The sequence below is a fragment of the Schistocerca serialis genome, chromosome 2 (assembly GCF_023864345.2).
Source record: "Schistocerca serialis cubense isolate TAMUIC-IGC-003099 chromosome 2, iqSchSeri2.2, whole genome shotgun sequence".
Classification (NCBI taxonomy): domain Eukaryota; kingdom Metazoa; phylum Arthropoda; class Insecta; order Orthoptera; family Acrididae; genus Schistocerca; species Schistocerca serialis.
Genome location: NC_064639.1, coordinates 511,025,287 through 511,047,573, shown reverse-complemented (window position 1 = coordinate 511,047,573; position 22,287 = coordinate 511,025,287). Strand labels below are relative to the sequence as shown.

At 47.0% G+C, this 22,287-nt stretch overlaps 25 non-coding genes across 25 annotated transcripts; all 25 read left to right on the top strand.

The window, feature by feature from the left end:
- Positions 1 to 130: 130 nt before the first annotated feature.
- Positions 131 to 212, top strand: Trnas-gcu (transfer RNA serine (anticodon GCU)). The gene has a single exon. It is a non-coding gene; the product is annotated as a tRNA-Ser (tRNA).
- An 841-nt stretch (positions 213 to 1,053) lies between these two features.
- On the top strand, positions 1,054 to 1,135 carry Trnas-gcu (transfer RNA serine (anticodon GCU)). The gene has a single exon. It is a non-coding gene; the product is annotated as a tRNA-Ser (tRNA).
- An 841-nt stretch (positions 1,136 to 1,976) lies between these two features.
- On the top strand, positions 1,977 to 2,058 carry Trnas-gcu (transfer RNA serine (anticodon GCU)). Its single transcript has one exon. It is a non-coding gene; the product is annotated as a tRNA-Ser (tRNA).
- Positions 2,059 to 2,899: 841 nt separating this feature from the next.
- Trnas-gcu (transfer RNA serine (anticodon GCU)) lies at positions 2,900 to 2,981 on the top strand. Its single transcript has one exon. It is a non-coding gene; the product is annotated as a tRNA-Ser (tRNA).
- Positions 2,982 to 3,822: 841 nt separating this feature from the next.
- Trnas-gcu (transfer RNA serine (anticodon GCU)) lies at positions 3,823 to 3,904 on the top strand. The gene has a single exon. It is a non-coding gene; the product is annotated as a tRNA-Ser (tRNA).
- Positions 3,905 to 4,745: 841 nt separating this feature from the next.
- Trnas-gcu (transfer RNA serine (anticodon GCU)) lies at positions 4,746 to 4,827 on the top strand. Its single transcript has one exon. It is a non-coding gene; the product is annotated as a tRNA-Ser (tRNA).
- An 841-nt stretch (positions 4,828 to 5,668) lies between these two features.
- On the top strand, positions 5,669 to 5,750 carry Trnas-gcu (transfer RNA serine (anticodon GCU)). Its single transcript has one exon. It is a non-coding gene; the product is annotated as a tRNA-Ser (tRNA).
- Positions 5,751 to 6,596: 846 nt separating this feature from the next.
- Trnas-gcu (transfer RNA serine (anticodon GCU)) lies at positions 6,597 to 6,678 on the top strand. Its single transcript has one exon. It is a non-coding gene; the product is annotated as a tRNA-Ser (tRNA).
- An 841-nt stretch (positions 6,679 to 7,519) lies between these two features.
- Trnas-gcu (transfer RNA serine (anticodon GCU)) lies at positions 7,520 to 7,601 on the top strand. The gene has a single exon. It is a non-coding gene; the product is annotated as a tRNA-Ser (tRNA).
- Positions 7,602 to 8,442: 841 nt separating this feature from the next.
- On the top strand, positions 8,443 to 8,524 carry Trnas-gcu (transfer RNA serine (anticodon GCU)). The gene has a single exon. It is a non-coding gene; the product is annotated as a tRNA-Ser (tRNA).
- An 841-nt stretch (positions 8,525 to 9,365) lies between these two features.
- On the top strand, positions 9,366 to 9,447 carry Trnas-gcu (transfer RNA serine (anticodon GCU)). The gene has a single exon. It is a non-coding gene; the product is annotated as a tRNA-Ser (tRNA).
- An 846-nt stretch (positions 9,448 to 10,293) lies between these two features.
- On the top strand, positions 10,294 to 10,375 carry Trnas-gcu (transfer RNA serine (anticodon GCU)). Its single transcript has one exon. It is a non-coding gene; the product is annotated as a tRNA-Ser (tRNA).
- An 846-nt stretch (positions 10,376 to 11,221) lies between these two features.
- Trnas-gcu (transfer RNA serine (anticodon GCU)) lies at positions 11,222 to 11,303 on the top strand. Its single transcript has one exon. It is a non-coding gene; the product is annotated as a tRNA-Ser (tRNA).
- An 841-nt stretch (positions 11,304 to 12,144) lies between these two features.
- On the top strand, positions 12,145 to 12,226 carry Trnas-gcu (transfer RNA serine (anticodon GCU)). Its single transcript has one exon. It is a non-coding gene; the product is annotated as a tRNA-Ser (tRNA).
- Positions 12,227 to 12,774: 548 nt separating this feature from the next.
- On the top strand, positions 12,775 to 12,856 carry Trnas-gcu (transfer RNA serine (anticodon GCU)). The gene has a single exon. It is a non-coding gene; the product is annotated as a tRNA-Ser (tRNA).
- An 841-nt stretch (positions 12,857 to 13,697) lies between these two features.
- On the top strand, positions 13,698 to 13,779 carry Trnas-gcu (transfer RNA serine (anticodon GCU)). Its single transcript has one exon. It is a non-coding gene; the product is annotated as a tRNA-Ser (tRNA).
- Positions 13,780 to 14,620: 841 nt separating this feature from the next.
- On the top strand, positions 14,621 to 14,702 carry Trnas-gcu (transfer RNA serine (anticodon GCU)). Its single transcript has one exon. It is a non-coding gene; the product is annotated as a tRNA-Ser (tRNA).
- An 841-nt stretch (positions 14,703 to 15,543) lies between these two features.
- On the top strand, positions 15,544 to 15,625 carry Trnas-gcu (transfer RNA serine (anticodon GCU)). The gene has a single exon. It is a non-coding gene; the product is annotated as a tRNA-Ser (tRNA).
- An 841-nt stretch (positions 15,626 to 16,466) lies between these two features.
- Positions 16,467 to 16,548, top strand: Trnas-gcu (transfer RNA serine (anticodon GCU)). The gene has a single exon. It is a non-coding gene; the product is annotated as a tRNA-Ser (tRNA).
- An 841-nt stretch (positions 16,549 to 17,389) lies between these two features.
- Positions 17,390 to 17,471, top strand: Trnas-gcu (transfer RNA serine (anticodon GCU)). Its single transcript has one exon. It is a non-coding gene; the product is annotated as a tRNA-Ser (tRNA).
- An 841-nt stretch (positions 17,472 to 18,312) lies between these two features.
- On the top strand, positions 18,313 to 18,394 carry Trnas-gcu (transfer RNA serine (anticodon GCU)). The gene has a single exon. It is a non-coding gene; the product is annotated as a tRNA-Ser (tRNA).
- An 841-nt stretch (positions 18,395 to 19,235) lies between these two features.
- Positions 19,236 to 19,317, top strand: Trnas-gcu (transfer RNA serine (anticodon GCU)). Its single transcript has one exon. It is a non-coding gene; the product is annotated as a tRNA-Ser (tRNA).
- An 841-nt stretch (positions 19,318 to 20,158) lies between these two features.
- Positions 20,159 to 20,240, top strand: Trnas-gcu (transfer RNA serine (anticodon GCU)). The gene has a single exon. It is a non-coding gene; the product is annotated as a tRNA-Ser (tRNA).
- An 841-nt stretch (positions 20,241 to 21,081) lies between these two features.
- Trnas-gcu (transfer RNA serine (anticodon GCU)) lies at positions 21,082 to 21,163 on the top strand. Its single transcript has one exon. It is a non-coding gene; the product is annotated as a tRNA-Ser (tRNA).
- Positions 21,164 to 22,004: 841 nt separating this feature from the next.
- Trnas-gcu (transfer RNA serine (anticodon GCU)) lies at positions 22,005 to 22,086 on the top strand. The gene has a single exon. It is a non-coding gene; the product is annotated as a tRNA-Ser (tRNA).
- The last annotated feature ends 201 nt before the right edge of the window (positions 22,087 to 22,287 follow it).

The window sequence follows — 22,287 nt, the reverse complement described above, 5'->3', positions numbered from 1 at the left end:
TGGTCGGCCGCACTGCAGCTTGGCATTAGACGTTATCACCGGCCCAGTACCATGTTTTGAATGTGTTTTCGAATCGACAAATGTCTTCTTTCCGCAAGCACTCGCCAAAGACACAACTGTAGTTCCAGCAGACGAGGTGGCCGAGTGGTTAAGGCGTTGGACTGCTAATCCAATGTGCTCTGCACGCGTGGGTTCGAATCCCATCCTCGTCGAAGAAATTTACGTAAAGCACGCTTTTGCGGTCACTCCTTCTCCGTGCGAAACGCCACTCAGTAGTAACATCGACGCGTGTACGTGGCAGATAGCGTGTGTATGAAATAAGAGACAAAACTGCCTACCAGATGAAAGCGCACAACATTCCATAGCGTATGCCCTTCGAATTAAACATCAATTCGAGATCTATAAACCAATCAAATTTCGGCTCCAGCAAAGAGTATGTTGGTATTTGCGAACGACCAGTTCTTATTTATATTTAAGTGCATATCTGTCGCAGTCATTTTAACGTATCGTGCCTTTAATAATCCATCTGTAGCACAACTGTCGCCTTCCGACAGTTTGTTCTTTAAAGTCAGGCCGCCATCTACAGAAGCCATTTGGCAGGGCCTACTGGAGAGACTTGAGTTTGCAGACATCCGTCGCTAGTGGCCGCCCAAACACCAAGCTCCATCGCAAACAGCAGGACAATCTTGGGCTAGGGGGGACGTCAAAACCTTGCAAGCAATATCAGTGTAGCGTATCGAGCTGTACGTTTCGTTGCAGTAAGTCGTGCAAAAGAATGCACAGCACCTTTCTCATTTGCATTAGACGACACTGCATGTCGATACAATGCTTATTCCTGCAGTAGATAATTGGGCCAATGATTTTACCCGATCGCATATACATATGGACGGATGCTGTCATTAAACGATTCGCCAGTGGGAGCTTGGTCGGCCGCACTGCAGCTTGGCATTAGACGTTAACACCGGCCCAGTACCATGTTTTGAATGTGTTTTCGAATCGACAAATGTCTTCTTTCCGCAAGCACTCGCCAAAGACACAACTGTAGTTCCAGCAGACGAGGTGGCCGAGTGGTTAAGGCGTTGGACTGCTAATCCAACGTGCTCTGCACGCGTGGGTTCGAATCCCATCCTCGTCGAAGAAATTTACGTAAAGGACGCTTTTGCGGTCACTCCTTCTCCGTGCGAAACGCCACTCAGTAGTAACATCGACGCGTGTACGTGGCAGATAGCGTGTGTATGAAATAAGTGACTAAACTGCCTACCAGATGAAAGCGCACAACATTCCATAGCGTATGCCCTTCGAATTAAACATCAATTCGAGATCTATAAACCAATCAAATTTCGGCTCCAGCAAAGAGTATGTTGGTATTTGCGAACGACGAGTTCTTATTTATATTTAAGTTCATATCTGTCGCAGTCATTTTAACGTATCGTGCCTTTAATAATCCATCTGTAGCACAACTGTCGCCTTCCGACAGTTTGTTCTTTAAAGTCAGGCCGCCATCTACAGAAGCCATTTGGCAGGGCCTACTGGAGAGACTTGAGTTTGCAGACATCCGTCGCTAGTGGCCGCCCAAACACCAAGCTCCATCGCAAACAGCAGGACAATCTTGGGCTAGGGGGGACGTCAAATCCTTGCAAGCAATATCAGTGTAGCGTATCGAGCTGTACGTTTCGTTGCAGTAAGTCGTGCAAAAGAATGCACAGCACCTTTCTCATTTGCATTAGACGACACTGCATGTCGATACAATGCTTATTCCTGCAGTAGATAATTGGGCCAATTATTTTACCCGATCGCATATCCACATGGACGGATGCTGTCATTAAACGATTCGCCAGTGGGAGCTTGGTCGGCCGCACTGCAGCTTGGCATTAGACGTTATCACCGGCCCAGTACCATGTTTTGAATGTGTTTTCGAATCGACAAATGTCTTCTTTCCGCAAGCACTCGCCAAAGACACAACTGTAGTTCCAGCAGACGAGGTGGCCGAGTGGTTAAGGCGTTGGACTGCTAATCCAATGTGCTCTGCACGCGTGGGTTCGAATCCCATCCTCGTCGAAGAAATTTACGTAAAGCACGCTTTTGCGGTCACTCCTTCTCCGTGCGAAACGCCACTCAGTAGTAACATCGACGCGTGTACGTGGCAGATAGCGTGTGTATGAAATAAGAGACAAAACTGCCTACCAGATGAAAGCGCACAACATTCCATAGCGTATGCCCTTCGAATTAAACATCAATTCGAGATCTATAAACCAATCAAATTTCGGCTCCAGCAAAGAGTATGTTGGTATTTGCGAACGACGAGTTCTTATTTATATTTAAGTGCATATCTGTCGCAGTCATTTTAACGTATCGTGCCTTTAATAATCCATCTGTAGCACAACTGTCGCCTTCCGACAGTTTGTTCTTTAAAGTCAGGCCGCCATCTACAGAAGCCATTTGGCAGGGCCTACTGGAGAGACTTGAGTTTGCAGACATCCGTCGCTAGTGGCCGCCCAAACACCAAGCTCCATCGCAAACAGCAGGACAATCTTGGGCTAGGGGGGACGTCAAAACCTTGCAAGCAATATCAGTGTAGCGTATCGAGCTGTACGTTTCGTTGCAGTAAGTCGTGCAAAAGAATGCACAGCACCTTTCTCATTTGCATTAGACGACACTGCATGTCGATACAATGCTTATTCCTGCAGTAGATAATTGGGCCAATGATTTTACCCGATCGCATATACATATGGACGGATGCTGTCATTAAACGATTCGCCAGTGGGAGCTTGGTCGGCCGCACTGCAGCTTGGCATTAGACGTTAACACCGGCCCAGTACCATGTTTTGAATGTGTTTTCGAATCGACAAATGTCTTCTTTCCGCAAGCACTCGCCAAAGACACAACTGTAGTTCCAGCAGACGAGGTGGCCGAGTGGTTAAGGCGTTGGACTGCTAATCCAACGTGCTCTGCACGCGTGGGTTCGAATCCCATCCTCGTCGAAGAAATTTACGTAAAGCACGCTTTTGCGGTCACTCCTTCTCCGTGCGAAACGCCACTCAGTAGTAACATCGACGCGTGTACGTGGCAGATAGCGTGTGTATGAAATAAGTGACTAAACTGCCTACCAGATGAAAGCGCACAACATTCCATAGCGTATGCCCTTCGAATTAAACATCAATTCGAGATCTATAAACCAATCAAATTTCGGCTCCAGCAAAGAGTATGTTGGTATTTGCGAACGACGAGTTCTTATTTATATTTAAGTGCATATCTGTCGCAGTCATTTTAACGTATCGTGCCTTTAATAATCCATCTGTAGCACAACTGTCGCCTTCCGACAGTTTGTTCTTTAAAGTCAGGCCGCCATCTACAGAAGCCATTTGGCAGGGCCTACTGGAGAGACTTGAGTTTGCAGACATCCGTCGCTAGTGGCCGCCCAAACACCAAGCTCCATCGCAAACAGCAGGACAATCTTGGGCTAGGGGGGACGTCAAAACCTTGCAAGCAATATCAGTGTAGCGTATCGAGCTGTACGTTTCGTTGCAGTAAGTCATGCAAAAGAATGCACAGCACCTTTCTCATTTGCATTAGACGACACTGCATGTCGATACAATGCTTATTCCTGCAGTAGATAATTGGGCCAATTATTTTACCCGATCGCATATCCACATGGACGGATGCTGTCATTAAACGATTCGCCAGTGGGAGCTTGGTCGGCCGCACTGCAGCTTGGCATTAGACGTTAACACCGGCCCAGTACCATGTTTTGAATGTGTTTTCGAATCGACAAATGTCTTCTTTCCGCAAGCACTCGCCAAAGACACAACTGTAGTTCCAGCAGACGAGGTGGCCGAGTGGTTAAGGCGTTGGACTGCTAATCCAATGTGCTCTGCACGCGTGGGTTCGAATCCCATCCTCGTCGAAGAAATTTACGTAAAGCACGCTTTTGCGGTCACTCCTTCTCCGTGCGAAACGCCACTCAGTAGTAACATCGACGCGTGTACGTGGCAGATAGCGTGTGTATGAAATAAGTGACTAAACTGCCTACCAGATGAAAGCGCACAACATTCCATAGCGTATGCCCTTCGAATTAAACATCAATTCGAGATCTATAAACCAATCAAATTTCGGCTCCAGCAAAGAGTATGTTGGTATTTGCGAACGACGAGTTCTTATTTATATTTAAGTTCATATCTGTCGCAGTCATTTTAACGTATCGTGCCTTTAATAATCCATCTGTAGCACAACTGTCGCCTTCCGACAGTTTGTTCTTTAAAGTCAGGCCGCCATCTACAGAAGCCATTTGGCAGGGCCTACTGGAGAGACTTGAGTTTGCAGACATCCGTCGCTAGTGGCCGCCCAAACACCAAGCTCCATCGCAAACAGCAGGACAATCTTGGGCTAGGGGGGACGTCAAAACCTTGCAAGCAATATCAGTGTAGCGTATCGAGCTGTACGTTTCGTTGCAGTAAGTCGTGCAAAAGAATGCACAGCACCTTTCTCATTTGCATTAGACGACACTGCATGTCGATACAATGCTTATTCCTGCAGTAGATAATTGGGCCAATTATTTTACCCGATCGCATATCCACATGGACGGATGCTGTCATTAAACGATTCGCCAGTGGGAGCTTGGTCGGCCGCACTGCAGCTTGGCATTAGACGTTATCACCGGCCCAGTACCATGTTTTGAATGTGTTTTCGAATCGACAAATGTCTTCTTTCCGCAAGCACTCGCCAAAGACACAACTGTAGTTCCAGCAGACGAGGTGGCCGAGTGGTTAAGGCGTTGGACTGCTAATCCAATGTGCTCTGCACGCGTGGGTTCGAATCCCATCCTCGTCGAAGAAATTTACGTAAAGCACGCTTTTGCGGTCACTCCTTCTCCGTGCGAAACGCCACTCAGTAGTAACATCGACGCGTGTACGTGGCAGATAGCGTGTGTATGAAATAAGTGACTAAACTGCCTACCAGATGAAAGCGCACAACATTCCATAGCGTATGCCCTTCGAATTAAACATCAATTCGAGATCTATAAACCAATCAAATTTCGGCTCCAGCAAAGAGTATGTTGGTATTTGCAAACGACGAGTTCTTATTTATATTTAAGTGCATATCTGTCGCAGTCATTTTAACGTATCGTGCCTTTAATAATCCATCTGTAGCACAACTGTCGCCTTCCGACAGTTTGTTCTTTAAAGTCAGGGCGCCATCTACAGAAGCCATTTGGCAGGGCCTACTGGAGAGACTTGAGTTTGCAGACATCCGTCGCTAGTGGCCGCCCAAACACCAAGCTCCATCGCAAACAGCAGGACAATCTTGGGCTAGGGGGGACGTCAAAACCTTGCAAGCAATATCAGTGTAGCGTATCGAGCTGTGCGTTTCGTTGCAGTAAGTCGTGCAAAAGAATGCACAGCACCTTTCTCATTTGCATTAGACGACACTGCATGTCGATACAATGCTTATTCCTGCAGTAGATAATTGGGCCAATGATTTTACCCGATCGCATATCCACATGGACGGATGCTGTCATTAAACGATTCGCCAGTGGGAGCTTGGTCGGCCGCACTGCAGCTTGGCATTAGACGTTAACACCGGCCCAGTACCATGTTTTGAATGTGTTTTCGAATCGACAAATGTCTTCTTTCCGCAAGCACTCGCCAAAGACACAACTGTAGTTCCAGCAGACGAGGTGGCCGAGTGGTTAAGGCGTTGGACTGCTAATCCAATGTGCTCTGCACGCGTGGGTTCGAATCCCATCCTCGTCGAAGAAATTTACGTAAAAAAAAGCACGCTTTTGCGGTCACTCCTTCTCCGTGCGAAACGCCACTCAGTAGTAACATCGACGCGTGTACGTGGCAGATAGCGTGTGTATGAAATAAGTGACTAAACTGCCTACCAGATGAAAGCGCACAACATTCCATAGCGTATGCCCTTCGAATTAAACATCAATTCGAGATCTATAAACCAATCAAATTTCGGCTCCAGCAAAGAGTATGTTGGTATTTGCGAACGACCAGTTCTTATTTATATTTAAGTGCATATCTGTCGCAGTCATTTTAACGTATCGTGCCTTTAATAATCCATCTGTAGCACAACTGTCGCCTTCCGACAGTTTGTTCTTTAAAGTCAGGCCGCCATCTACAGAAGCCATTTGGCAGGGCCTACTGGAGAGACTTGAGTTTGCAGACATCCGTCGCTAGTGGCCGCCCAAACACCAAGCTCCATCGCAAACAGCAGGACAATCTTGGGCTAGGGGGGACGTCAAAACCTTGCAAGCAATATCAGTGTAGCGTATCGAGCTGTACGTTTCGTTGCAGTAAGTCATGCAAAAGAATGCACAGCACCTTTCTCATTTGCATTAGACGACACTGCATGTCGATACAATGCTTATTCCTGCAGTAGATAATTGGGCCAATTATTTTACCCGATCGCATATCCACATGGACGGATGCTGTCATTAAACGATTCGCCAGTGGGAGCTTGGTCGGCCGCACTGCAGCTTGGCATTAGACGTTAACACCGGCCCAGTACCATGTTTTGAATGTGTTTTCGAATCGACAAATGTCTTCTTTCCGCAAGCACTCGCCAAAGACACAACTGTAGTTCCAGCAGACGAGGTGGCCGAGTGGTTAAGGCGTTGGACTGCTAATCCAACGTGCTCTGCACGCGTGGGTTCGAATCCCATCCTCGTCGAAGAAATTTACGTAAAGCACGCTTTTGCGGTCACTCCTTCTCCGTGCGAAACGCCACTCAGTAGTAACATCGACGCGTGTACGTGGCAGATAGCGTGTGTATGAAATAAGTGACTAAACTGCCTACCAGATGAAAGCGCACAACATTCCATAGCGTATGCCCTTCGAATTAAACATCAATTCGAGATCTATAAACCAATCAAATTTCGGCTCCAGCAAAGAGTATGTTGGTATTTGCGAACGACGAGTTCTTATTTATATTTAAGTTCATATCTGTCGCAGTCATTTTAACGTATCGTGCCTTTAATAATCCATCTGTAGCACAACTGTCGCCTTCCGACAGTTTGTTCTTTAAAGTCAGGCCGCCATCTACAGAAGCCATTTGGCAGGGCCTACTGGAGAGACTTGAGTTTGCAGACATCCGTCGCTAGTGGCCGCCCAAACACCAAGCTCCATCGCAAACAGCAGGACAATCTTGGGCTAGGGGGGACGTCAAAACCTTGCAAGCAATATCAGTGTAGCGTATCGAGCTGTACGTTTCGTTGCAGTAAGTCGTGCAAAAGAATGCACAGCACCTTTCTCATTTGCATTAGACGACACTGCATGTCGATACAATGCTTATTCCTGCAGTAGATAATTGGGCCAATTATTTTACCCGATCGCATATCCACATGGACGGATGCTGTCATTAAACGATTCGCCAGTGGGAGCTTGGTCGGCCGCACTGCAGCTTGGCATTAGACGTTATCACCGGCCCAGTACCATGTTTTGAATGTGTTTTCGAATCGACAAATGTCTTCTTTCCGCAAGCACTCGCCAAAGACACAACTGTAGTTCCAGCAGACGAGGTGGCCGAGTGGTTAAGGCGTTGGACTGCTAATCCAATGTGCTCTGCACGCGTGGGTTCGAATCCCATCCTCGTCGAAGAAATTTACGTAAAGCACGCTTTTGCGGTCACTCCTTCTCCGTGCGAAACGCCACTCAGTAGTAACATCGACGCGTGTACGTGGCAGATAGCGTGTGTATGAAATAAGAGACAAAACTGCCTACCAGATGAAAGCGCACAACATTCCATAGCGTATGCCCTTCGAATTAAACATCAATTCGAGATCTATAAACCAATCAAATTTCGGCTCCAGCAAAGAGTATGTTGGTATTTGCGAACGACGAGTTCTTATTTATATTTAAGTGCATATCTGTCGCAGTCATTTTAACGTATCGTGCCTTTAATAATCCATCTGTAGCACAACTGTCGCCTTCCGACAGTTTGTTCTTTCAAGTCAGGCCGCCATCTACAGAAGCCATTTGGCAGGGCCTACTGGAGAGACTTGAGTTTGCAGACATCCGTCGCTAGTGGCCGCCCAAACACCAAGCTCCATCGCAAACAGCAGGACAATCTTGGGCTAGGGGGGACGTCAAAACCTTGCAAGCAATATCAGTGTAGCGTATCGAGCTGTACGTTTCGTTGCAGTAAGTCGTGCAAAAGAATGCACAGCACCTTTCTCATTTGCATTAGACGACACTGCATGTCGATACAATGCTTATTCCTGCAGTAGATAATTGGGCCAATGATTTTACCCGATCGCATATACATATGGACGGATGCTGTCATTAAACGATTCGCCAGTGGGAGCTTGGTCGGCCGCACTGCAGCTTGGCATTAGACGTTAACACCGGCCCAGTACCATGTTTTGAATGTGTTTTCGAATCGACAAATGTCTTCTTTCCGCAAGCACTCGCCAAAGACACAACTGTAGTTCCAGCAGACGAGGTGGCCGAGTGGTTAAGGCGTTGGACTGCTAATCCAACGTGCTCTGCACGCGTGGGTTCGAATCCCATCCTCGTCGAAGAAATTTACGTAAAGCACGCTTTTGCGGTCACTCCTTCTCCGTGCGAAACGCCACTCAGTAGTAACATCGACGCGTGTACGTGGCAGATAGCGTGTGTATGAAATAAGTGACTAAACTGCCTACCAGATGAAAGCGCACAACATTCCATAGCGTATGCCCTTCGAATTAAACATCAATTCGAGATCTATAAACCAATCAAATTTCGGCTCCAGCAAAGAGTATGTTGGTATTTGCAAACGACGAGTTGTTATTTATATTTAAGTGCATATCTGTCGCAGTCATTTTAACGTATCGTGCCTTTAATAATCCATCTGTAGCACAACTGTCGCCTTCCGACAGTTTGTTCTTTAAAGTCAGGGCGCCATCTACAGAAGCCATTTGGCAGGGCCTACTGGAGAGACTTGAGTTTGCAGACATCCGTCGCTAGTGGCCGCCCAAACACCAAGCTCCATCGCAAACAGCAGGACAATCTTGGGCTAGGGGGGACGTCAAAACCTTGCAAGCAATATCAGTGTAGCGTATCGAGCTGTGCGTTTCGTTGCAGTAAGTCGTGCAAAAGAATGCACAGCACCTTTCTCATTTGCATTAGACGACACTGCATGTCGATACAATGCTTATTCCTGCAGTAGATAATTGGGCCAATGATTTTACCCGATCGCATATCCACATGGACGGATGCTGTCATTAAACGATTCGCCAGTGGGAGCTTGGTCGGCCGCACTGCAGCTTGGCATTAGACGTTAACACCGGCCCAGTACCATGTTTTGAATGTGTTTTCGAATCGACAAATGTCTTCTTTCCGCAAGCACTCGCCAAAGACACAACTGTAGTTCCAGCAGACGAGGTGGCCGAGTGGTTAAGGCGTTGGACTGCTAATCCAATGTGCTCTGCACGCGTGGGTTCGAATCCCATCCTCGTCGAAGAAATTTACGTAAAAAAAAGCACGCTTTTGCGGTCACTCCTTCTCCGTGCGAAACGCCACTCAGTAGTAACATCGACGCGTGTACGTGGCAGATAGCGTGTGTATGAAATAAGTGACTAAACTGCCTACCAGATGAAAGCGCACAACATTCCATAGCGTATGCCCTTCGAATTAAACATCAATTCGAGATCTATAAACCAATCAAATTTCGGCTCCAGCAAAGAGTATGTTGGTATTTGCCAACGACGAGTTCTTATTTATATTTAAGTGCATATCTGTCGCAGTCATTTTAACGTATCGTGCCTTTAATAATCCATCTGTAGCACAACTGTCGCCTTCCGACAGTTTGTTCTTTAAAGTCAGGCCGCCATCTACAGAAGCCATTTGGCAGGGCCTACTGGAGAGACTTGAGTTTGCAGACATCCGTCGCTAGTGGCCGCCCAAACACCAAGCTCCATCGCAAACAGCAGGACAATCTTGGGCTAGGGGGGACGTCAAAACCTTGCAAGCAATATCAGTGTAGCGTATCGAGCTGTACGTTTCGTTGCAGTAAGTCGTGCAAAAGAATGCACAGCACCTTTCTCATTTGCATTAGATGACACTGCATGTCGATACAATGCTTATTCCTGCAGTAGATAATTGGGCCAATGATTTTACCCGATCGCATATCCATATGGACGGATGCTGTCATTAAACGATTCGCCAGTGGGAGCTTGGTCGGCCGCACTGCAGCTTGGCATTAGACGTTAACACCGGCCCAGTACCATGTTTTGAATGTGTTTTCGAATCGACAAATGTCTTCTTTCCGCAAGCACTCGCCAAAGACACAACTGTAGTTCCAGCAGACGAGGTGGCCGAGTGGTTAAGGCGTTGGACTGCTAATCCAATGTGCTCTGCACGCGTGGGTTCGAATCCCATCCTCGTCGAAGAAATTTACGTAAAAAAAAGCACGCTTTTGCGGTCACTCCTTCTCCGTGCGAAACGCCACTCAGTAGTAACATCGACGCGTGTACGTGGCAGATAGCGTGTGTATGAAATAAGTGACTAAACTGCCTACCAGATGAAAGCGCACAACATTCCATAGCGTATGCCCTTCGAATTAAACATCAATTCGAGATCTATAAACCAATCAAATTTCGGCTCCAGCAAAGAGTATGTTGGTATTTGCGAACGACGAGTTCTTATTTATATTTAAGTGCATATCTGTCGCAGTCATTTTAACGTATTGTGCCTTTAATAATCCATCTGTAGCACAACTGTCGCCTTCCGACAGTTTGTTCTTTAAAGTCAGGCCGCCATCTACAGAAGCCATTTGGCAGGGCCTACTGGAGAGACTTGAGTTTGCAGACATCCGTCGCTAGTGGCCGCCCAAACACCAAGCTCCATCGCAAACAGCAGGACAATCTTGGGCTAGGGGGGACGTCAAAACCTTGCAAGCAATATCAGTGTAGCGTATCGAGCTGTACGTTTCGTTGCAGTAAGTCGTGCAAAAGAATGCACAGCACCTTTCTCATTTGCATTAGACGACACTGCATGTCGATACAATGCTTATTCCTGCAGTAGATAATTGGGCCAATGATTTTACCCGATCGCATATCCATATGGACGGATGCTGTCATTAAACGATTCGCCAGTGGGAGCTTGGTCGGCCGCACTGCAGCTTGGCATTAGACGTTAACACCGGCCCAGTACCATGTTTTGAATGTGTTTTCGAATCGACAAATGTCTTCTTTCCGCAAGCACTCGCCAAAGACACAACTGTAGTTCCAGCAGACGAGGTGGCCGAGTGGTTAAGGCGTTGGACTGCTAATCCAATGTGCTCTGCACGCGTGGGTTCGAATCCCATCCTCGTCGAAGAAATTTACGTAAAGCACGCTTTTGCGGTCACTCCTTCTCCGTGCGAAACGCCACTCAGTAGTAACATCGACGCGTGTACGTGGCAGATAGCGTGTGTATGAAATAAGTGACTAAACTGCCTACCAGATGAAAGCGCACAACATTCCATAGCGTATGCCCTTCGAATTAAACATCAATTCGAGATCTATAAACCAATCAAATTTCGGCTCCAGCAAAGAGTATGTTGGTATTTGCGAACGACGAGTTCTTATTTATATTTAAGTGCATATCTGTCGCAGTCATTTTAACGTATCGTGCCTTTAATAATCCATCTGTAGCACAACTGTCGCCTTCCGACAGTTTGTTCTTTAAAGTCAGGCCGCCATCTACAGAAGCCATTTGGCAGGGCCTACTGGAGAGACTTGAGTTTGCAGACATCCGTCGCTAGTGGCCGCCCAAACACCAAGCTCCATCGCAAACAGCAGGACAATCTTGGGCTAGGGGGGACGTCAAAACCTTGCAAGCAATATCAGTGTAGCGTATCGAGCTGTACGTTTCGTTGCAGTAAGTCGTGCAAAAGAATGCACAGCACCTTTCTCATTTGCATTAGACGACACTGCATGTCGATACAATGCTTATTCCTGCAGTAGATAATTGGGCCAATGATTTTACCCGATCGCATATCCATATGGACGGATGCTGTCATTAAACGATTCGCCAGTGGGAGCTTGGTCGGCCGCACTGCAGCTTGGCATTAGACGTTAACACCGGCCCAGTACCATGTTTTGAATGTGTTTTCGAATCGACAAATGTCTTCTTTCCGCAAGCACTCGCCAAAGACACAACTGTAGTTCCAGCAGACGAGGTGGCCGAGTGGTTAAGGCGTTGGACTGCTAATCCAATGTGCTCTGCACGCGTGGGTTCGAATCCCATCCTCGTCGAAGAAATTTACGTAAAGCACGCTTTTGCGGTCACTCCTTCTCCGTGCGAAACGCCACTCAGTAGTAACATCGACGCGTGTACGTGGCAGATAGCGTGTGTATGAAATAAGTGACTAAACTGCCTACCAGATGAAAGCGCACAACATTCCATAGCGTATGCCCTTCGAATTAAACATCAATTCGAGATCTATAAACCAATCAAATTTCGGCTCCAGCAAAGAGTATGTTGGTATTTGCGAACGACGAGTTCTTATTTATATTTAAGTGCATATTTGTCGCAGTCATTTTAACGTATCGTGCCTTTAATAATCCATCTGACAATGCTTATTCCTGCAGTAGATAATTGGGCCAATGATTTTACCCGATCGCATATCCATATGGACGGATGCTGTCATTAAACGATTCGCCAGTGGGAGCTTGGTCGGCCGCACTGCAGCTTGGCATTAGACGTTAACACCGGCCCAGTACCATGTTTTGAATGTGTTTTCGAATCGACAAATGTCTTCTTTCCGCAAGCACTCGCCAAAGACACAACTGTAGTTCCAGCAGACGAGGTGGCCCAGTGGTTAAGGCGTTGGACTGCTAATCCAATGTGCTCTGCACGCGTGGGTTCGAAACCCATCCTCGTCGAAGAAATTTACGTAAAGCACGCTTTTGCGGTCACTCCTTCTCCGTGCGAAACGCCACTCAGTAGTAACATCGACGCGTGTACGTGGCAGATAGCGTGTGTATGAAATAAGTGACTAAACTGCCTACCAGATGAAAGCGCACAACATTCCATAGCGTATGCCCTTCGAATTAAACATCAATTCGAGATCTATAAACCAATCAAATTTCGGCTCCAGCAAAGAGTATGTTGGTATTTGCGAACGACGAGTTCTTATTTATATTTAAGTGCATATTTGTCGCAGTCATTTTAACGTATCGTGCCTTTAATAATCCATCTGTAGCACAACTGTCGCCTTCCGACAGTTTGTTCTTTAAAGTCAGGCCGCCATCTACAGAAGCCATTTGGCAGGGCCTACTGGAGAGACTTGAGTTTGCAGACATCCGTCGCTAGTGGCCGCCCAAACACCAAGCTCCATCGCAAACAGCAGGACAATCTTGGGCTAGGGGGGACGTCAAAACCTTGCAAGCAATATCAGTGTAGCGTATTGAGCTGTACGTTTCGTTGCAGTAAGTCGTGCAAAAGAATGCACAGCACCTTTCTCATTTGCATTAGACGACACTGCATGTCGATACAATGCTTATTCCTGCAGTAGATAATTGGGCCAATGATTTTACCCGATCGCATATCCATATGGACGGATGCTGTCATTAAACGATTCGCCAGTGGGAGCTTGGTCGGCCGCACTGCAGCTTGGCATTAGACGTTAACACCGGCCCAGTACCATGTTTTGAATGTGTTTTCGAATCGACAAATGTCTTCTTTCCGCAAGCACTCGCCAAAGACACAACTGTAGTTCCAGCAGACGAGGTGGCCGAGTGGTTAAGGCGTTGGACTGCTAATCCAATGTGCTCTGCACGCGTGGGTTCGAATCCCATCCTCGTCGAAGAAATTTACGTAAAGCACGCTTTTGCGGTCACTCCTTCTCCGTGCGAAACGCCACTCAGTAGTAACATCGACGCGTGTACGTGGCAGATAGCGTGTGTATGAAATAAGTGACTAAACTGCCTACCAGATGAAAGCGCACAACATTCCATAGCGTATGCCCTTCGAATTAAACATCAATTCGAGATCTATAAACCAATCAAATTTCGGCTCCAGCAAAGAGTATGTTGGTATTTGCGAACGACGAGTTCTTATTTATATTTAAGTGCATATCTGTCGCAGTCATTTTAACGTATCGTGCCTTTAATAATCCATCTGTAGCACAACTGTCGCCTTCCGACAGTTTGTTCTTTAAAGTCAGGCCGCCATCTACAGAAGCCATTTGGCAGGGCCTACTGGAGAGACTTGAGTTTGCAGACATCCGTCGCTAGTGGCCGCCCAAACACCAAGCTCCATCGCAAACAGCAGGACAATCTTGGGCTAGGGGGGACGTCAAAACCTTGCAAGCAATATCAGTGTAGCGTATCGAGCTGTACGTTTCGTTGCAGTAAGTCGTGCAAAAGAATGCACAGCACCTTTCTCATTTGCATTAGACGACACTGCATGTCGATACAATGCTTATTCCTGCAGTAGATAATTGGGCCAATGATTTTACCCGATCGCATATCCATATGGACGGATGCTGTCATTAAACGATTCGCCAGTGGGAGCTTGGTCGGCCGCACTGCAGCTTGGCATTAGACGTTAACACCGGCCCAGTACCATGTTTTGAATGTGTTTTCGAATCGACAAATGTCTTCTTTCCGCAAGCACTCGCCAAAGACACAACTGTAGTTCCAGCAGACGAGGTGGCCGAGTGGTTAAGGCGTTGGACTGCTAATCCAATGTGCTCTGCACGCGTGGGTTCGAATCCCATCCTCGTCGAAGAAATTTACGTAAAGCACGCTTTTGCGGTCACTCCTTCTCCGTGCGAAACGCCACTCAGTAGTAACATCGACGCGTGTACGTGGCAGATAGCGTGTGTATGAAATAAGTGACTAAACTGCCTACCAGATGAAAGCGCACAACATTCCATAGCGTATGCCCTTCGAATTAAACATCAATTCGAGATCTATAAACCAATCAAATTTCGGCTCCAGCAAAGAGTATGTTGGTATTTGCGAACGACGAGTTGTTATTTATATTTAAGTGCATATCTGTCGCAGTCATTTTAACGTATCGTGCCTTTAATAATCCATCTGTAGCACAACTGTCGCCTTCCGACAGTTGGTTCTTTAAAGTCAGGCCGCCATCTACAGAAGCCATTTGGCAGGGCCTACTGGAGAGACTTGAGTTTGCAGACATCCGTCGCTAGTGGCCGCCCAAACACCAAGCTCCATCGCAAACAGCAGGACAATCTTGGGCTAGGGGGGACGTCAAAACCTTGCAAGCAATATCAGTGTAGCGTATCGAGCTGTACGTTTCGTTGCAGTAAGTCGTGCAAAAGAATGCACAGCACCTTTCTCATTTGCATTAGATGACACTGCATGTCGATACAATGCTTATTCCTGCAGTAGATAATTGGGCCAATGATTTTACCCGATCGCATATCCATATGGACGGATGCTGTCATTAAACGATTCGCCAGTGGGAGCTTGGTCGGCCGCACTGCAGCTTGGCATTAGACGTTAACACCGGCCCAGTACCATGTTTTGAATGTGTTTTCGAATCGACAAATGTCTTCTTTCCGCAAGCACTCGCCAAAGACACAACTGTAGTTCCAGCAGACGAGGTGGCCGAGTGGTTAAGGCGTTGGACTGCTAATCCAATGTGCTCTGCACGCGTGGGTTCGAATCCCATCCTCGTCGAAGAAATTTACGTAAAGCACGCTTTTGCGGTCACTCCTTCTCCGTGCGAAACGCCACTCAGTAGTAACATCGACGCGTGTACGTGGCAGATAGCGTGTGTATGAAATAAGTGACTAAACTGCCTACCAGATGAAAGCGCACAACATTCCATAGCGTATGCCCTTCGAATTAAACATCAATTCGAGATCTATAAACCAATCAAATTTCGGCTCCAGCAAAGAGTATGTTGGTATTTGCGAACGACGAGTTGTTATTTATATTTAAGTGCATATCTGTCGCAGTCATTTTAACGTATCGTGCCTTTAATAATCCATCTGTAGCACAACTGTCGCCTTCCGACAGTTGGTTCTTTAAAGTCAGGCCGCCATCTACAGAAGCCATTTGGCAGGGCCTACTGGAGAGACTTGAGTTTGCAGACATCCGTCGCTAGTGGCCGCCCAAACACCAAGCTCCATCGCAAACAGCAGGACAATCTTGGGCTAGGGGGGACGTCAAAACCTTGCAAGCAATATCAGTGTAGCGTATCGAGCTGTACGTTTCGTTGCAGTAAGTCGTGCAAAAGAATGCACAGCACCTTTCTCATTTGCATTAGACGACACTGCATGTCGATACAATGCTTATTCCTGCAGTAGATAATTGGGCCAATGATTTTACCCGATCGCATATCCATATGGACGGATGCTGTCATTAAACGATTCGCCAGTGGGAGCTTGGTCGGCCGCACTGCAGCTTGGCATTAGACGTTAACACCGGCCCAGTACCATGTTTTGAATGTGTTTTCGAATCGACAAATGTCTTCTTTCCGCAAGCACTCGCCAAAGACACAACTGTAGTTCCAGCAGACGAGGTGGCCGAGTGGTTAAGGCGTTGGACTGCTAATCCAATGTGCTCTGCACGCGTGGGTTCGAAACCCATCCTCGTCGAAGAAATTTACGTAAAGCACGCTTTTGCGGTCACTCCTTCTCCGTGCGAAACGCCACTCAGTAGTAACATCGACGCGTGTACGTGGCAGATAGCGTGTGTATGAAATAAGTGACTAAACTGCCTACCAGATGAAAGCGCACAACATTCCATAGCGTATGCCCTTCGAATTAAACATCAATTCGAGATCTATAAACCAATCAAATTTCGGCTCCAGCAAAGAGTATGTTGGTATTTGCGAACGACGAGTTCTTATTTATATTTAAGTGCATATCTGTCGCAGTCATTTTAACGTATCGTGCCTTTAATAATCCATCTGTAGCACAACTGTCGCCTTCCGACAGTTTGTTCTTTAAAGTCAGGCCGCCATCTACAGAAGCCATTTGGCAGGGCCTACTGGAGAGACTTGAGTTTGCAGACATCCGTCGCTAGTGGCCGCCCAAACACCAAGCTCCATCGCAAACAGCAGGACAATCTTGGGCTAGGGGGGACGTCAAAACCTTGCAAGCAATATCAGTGTAGCGTATCGAGCTGTACGTTTCGTTGCAGTAAGTCGTGCAAAAGAATGCACAGCACCTTTCTCATTTGCATTAGACGACACTGCATGTCGATACAATGCTTATTCCTGCAGTAGATAATTGGGCCAATGATTTTACCCGATCGCATATCCATATGGACGGATGCTGTCATTAAACGATTCGCCAGTGGGAGCTTGGTCGGCCGCACTGCAGCTTGGCATTAGACGTTAACACCGGCCCAGTACCATGTTTTGAATGTGTTTTCGAATCGACAAATGTCTTCTTTCCGCAAGCACTCGCCAAAGACACAACTGTAGTTCCAGCAGACGAGGTGGCCGAGTGGTTAAGGCGTTGGACTGCTAATCCAATGTGCTCTGCACGCGTGGGTTCGAATCCCATCCTCGTCGAAGAAATTTACGTAAAGCACGCTTTTGCGGTCACTCCTTCTCCGTGCGAAACGCCACTCAGTAGTAACATCGACGCGTGTACGTGGCAGATAGCGTGTGTATGAAATAAGTGACTAAACTGCCTACCAGATGAAAGCGCACAACATTCCATAGCGTATGCCCTTCGAATTAAACATCAATTCGAGATCTATAAACCAATCAAATTTCGGCTCCAGCAAAGAGTATGTTGGTATTTGCGAACGACGAGTTCTTATTTATATTTAAGTGCATATTTGTCGCAGTCATTTTAACGTATCGTGCCTTTAATAATCCATCTGTAGCACAACTGTCGCCTTCCGACAGTTTGTTCTTTAAAGTCAGGCCGCCATCTACAGAAGCCATTTGGCAGGGCCTACTGGAGAGACTTGAGTTTGCAGACATCCGTCGCTAGTGGCCGCCCAAACACCAAGCTCCATCGCAAACAGCAGGACAATCTTGGGCTAGGGGGGACGTCAAAACCTTGCAAGCAATATCAGTGTAGCGTATTGAGCTGTACGTTTCGTTGCAGTAAGTCGTGCAAAAGAATGCACAGCACCTTTCTCATTTGCATTAGACGACACTGCATGTCGATACAATGCTTATTCCTGCAGTAGATAATTGGGCCAATGATTTTACCCGATCGCATATCCATATGGACGGATGCTGTCATTAAACGATTCGCCAGTGGGAGCTTGGTCGGCCGCACTGCAGCTTGGCATTAGACGTTAACACCGGCCCAGTACCATGTTTTGAATGTGTTTTCGAATCGACAAATGTCTTCTTTCCGCAAGCACTCGCCAAAGACACAACTGTAGTTCCAGCAGACGAGGTGGCCGAGTGGTTAAGGCGTTGGACTGCTAATCCAATGTGCTCTGCACGCGTGGGTTCGAATCCCATCCTCGTCGAAGAAATTTACGTAAAGCACGCTTTTGCGGTCACTCCTTCTCCGTGCGAAACGCCACTCAGTAGTAACATCGACGCGTGTACGTGGCAGATAGCGTGTGTATGAAATAAGTGACTAAACTGCCTACCAGATGAAAGCGCACAACATTCCATAGCGTATGCCCTTCGAATTAAACATCAATTCGAGATCTATAAACCAATCAAATTTCGGCTCCAGCAAAGAGTATGTTGGTATTTGCGAACGACGAGTTGTTATTTATATTTAAGTGCATATCTGTCGCAGTCATTTTAACGTATCGTGCCTTTAATAATCCATCTGTAGCACAACTGTCGCCTTCCGACAGTTGGTTCTTTAAAGTCAGGCCGCCATCTACAGAAGCCATTTGGCAGGGCCTACTGGAGAGACTTGAGTTTGCAGACATCCGTCGCTAGTGGCCGCCCAAACACCAAGCTCCATCGCAAACAGCAGGACAATCTTGGGCTAGGGGGGACGTCAAAACCTTGCAAGCAATATCAGTGTAGCGTATCGAGCTGTACGTTTCGTTGCAGTAAGTCGTGCAAAAGAATGCACAGCACCTTTCTCATTTGCATTAGATGACACTGCATGTCGATACAATGCTTATTCCTGCAGTAGATAATTGGGCCAATGATTTTACCCGATCGCATATCCATATGGACGGATGCTGTCATTAAACGATTCGCCAGTGGGAGCTTGGTCGGCCGCACTGCAGCTTGGCATTAGACGTTAACACCGGCCCAGTACCATGTTTTGAATGTGTTTTCGAATCGACAAATGTCTTCTTTCCGCAAGCACTCGCCAAAGACACAACTGTAGTTCCAGCAGACGAGGTGGCCGAGTGGTTAAGGCGTTGGACTGCTAATCCAATGTGCTCTGCACGCGTGGGTTCGAATCCCATCCTCGTCGAAGAAATTTACGTAAAGCACGCTTTTGCGGTCACTCCTTCTCCGTGCGAAACGCCACTCAGTAGTAACATCGACGCGTGTACGTGGCAGATAGCGTGTGTATGAAATAAGTGACTAAACTGCCTACCAGATGAAAGCGCACAACATTCCATAGCGTATGCCCTTCGAATTAAACATCAATTCGAGATCTATAAACCAATCAAATTTCGGCTCCAGCAAAGAGTATGTTGGTATTTGCGAACGACGAGTTCTTATTTATATTTAAGTGCATATCTGTCGCAGTCATTTTAACGTATCGTGCCTTTAATAATCCATCTGTAGCACAACTGTCGCCTTCCGACAGTTTGTTCTTTAAAGTCAGGCCGCCATCTACAGAAGCCATTTGGCAGGGCCTACTGGAGAGACTTGAGTTTGCAGACATCCGTCGCTAGTGGCCGCCCAAACACCAAGCTCCATCGCAAACAGCAGGACAATCTTGGGCTAGGGGGGACGTCAAAACCTTGCAAGCAATATCAGTGTAGCGTATCGAGCTGTACGTTTCGTTGCAGTAAGTCGTGCAAAAGAATGCACAGCACCTTTCTCATTTGCATTAGACGACACTGCATGTCGATACAATGCTTATTCCTGCAGTAGATAATTGGGCCAATGATTTTACCCGATCGCATATCCATATGGACGGATGCTGTCATTAAACGATTCGCCAGTGGGAGCTTGGTCGGCCGCACTGCAGCTTGGCATTAGACGTTAACACCGGCCCAGTACCATGTTTTGAATGTGTTTTCGAATCGACAAATGTCTTCTTTCCGCAAGCACTCGCCAAAGACACAACTGTAGTTCCAGCAGACGAGGTGGCCGAGTGGTTAAGGCGTTGGACTGCTAATCCAATGTGCTCTGCACGCGTGGGTTCGAATCGCATCCTCGTCGAAGAAATTTACGTAAAGCACGCTTTTGCGGTCACTCCTTCTCCGTGCGAAACGCCACTCAGTAGTAACATCGACGCGTGTACGTGGCAGATAGCGTGTGTATGAAATAAGTGACTAAACTGCCTACCAGATGAAAGCGCACAACATTCCATAGCGTATGCCCTTCGAATTAAACATCAATTCGAGATCTATAAACCAATCAAATTTCGGCTCCAGCAAAGAGTATGTTGGTATTTGCGAACGACGAGTTGTTATTTATATTTAAGTGCATATCTGTCGCAGTCATTTTAACGTATCGTGCCTTTAATAATCCATCTGTAGCACAACTGTCGCCTTCCGACAGTTGGTTCTTTAAAGTCAGGCCGCCATCTACAGAAGCCATTTGGCAGGGCCTACTGGAGAGACTTGAGTTTGCAGACATCCGTCGCTAGTGGCCGCCCAAACACCAAGCTCCATCGCAAACAGCAGGACAATCTTGGGCTAGGGGGGACGTCAAAACCTTGCAAGCAATATCAGTGTAGCGTATCGAGCTGTACGTTTCGTTGCAGTAAGTCGTGCAAAAGAATGCACAGCACCTTTCTCATTTGCATTAGATGACACTGCATGTCGATACAATGCTTATTCCTGCAGTAGATAATTGGGCCAATGATTTTACCCGATCGCATATCCATATGGACGGATGCTGTCATTAAACGATTCGCCAGTGGGAGCTTGGTCGGCCGCACTGCAGCTTGGCATTAGACGTTAACACCGGCCCAGTACCATGTTTTGAATGTGTTTTCGAATCGACAAATGTCTTCTTTCCGCAAGCACTCGCCAAAGACACAACTGTAGTTCCAGCAGACGAGGTGGCCGAGTGGTTAAGGCGTTGGACTGCTAATCCAATGTGCTCTGCACGCGTGGGTTCGAATCCCATCCTCGTCGAAGAAATTTACGTAAAGCACGCTTTTGCGGTCACTCCTTCTCCGTGCGAAACGCCACTCAGTAGTAACATCGACGCGTGTACGTGGCAGATAGCGTGTGTATGAAATAAGTGACTAAACTGCCTACCAGATGAAAGCGCACAACATTCCATAGCGTATGCCCTTCGAATTAAACATCAATTCGAGATCTATAAACCAATCAAATTTCGGCTCCAGCAAAGAGTATGTTGGTATTTGCGAACGACGAGTTCTTATTTATATTTAAGTGCATATCTGTCGCAGTCATTTTAACGTATCGTGCCTTTAATAATCCATCTGTAGCACAACTGTCGCCTTCCGACAGTTTGTTCTTTAAAGTCAGGCCGCCATCTACAGAAGCCATTTGGCAGGGCCTACTGGAGAGACTTGAGTTTGCAGACATCCGTCGCTAGTGGCCGCCCAAACACCAAGCTCCATCGCAAACAGCAGGAAAATCTTGGGCTAGGGGGGACGTCAAAACCTTGCAAGCAATATCAGTGTAGCGTATCGAGCTGTACGTTTCGTTGCAGTAAGTCGTGCAAAAGAATGCACAGCACCTTTCTCATTTGCATTAGACGACACTGCATGTCGATACAATGCTTATTCCTGCAGTAGATAATTGGGCCAATGATTTTACCCGATCGCATATCCATATGGACGGATGCTGTCATTAAACGATTCGCCAGTGGGAGCTTGGTCGGCCGCACTGCAGCTTGGCATTAGACGTTAACACCGGCCCAGTACCATGTTTTGAATGTGTTTTCGAATCGACAAATGTCTTCTTTCCGCAAGCACTCGCCAAAGACACAACTGTAGTTCCAGCAGACGAGGTGGCCGAGTGGTTAAGGCGTTGGACTGCTAATCCAATGTGCTCTGCACGCGTGGGTTCGAATCCCATCCTCGTCGAAGAAATTTACGTAAAGCACGCTTTTGCGGTCACTCCTTCTCCGTGCGAAACGCCACTCAGTAGTAACATCGACGCGTGTACGTGGCAGATAGCGTGTGTATGAAATAAGTGACTAAACTGCCTACCAGATGAAAGCGCACAACATTCCATAGCGTATGCCCTTCGAATTAAACATCAATTCGAGATCTATAAACCAATCA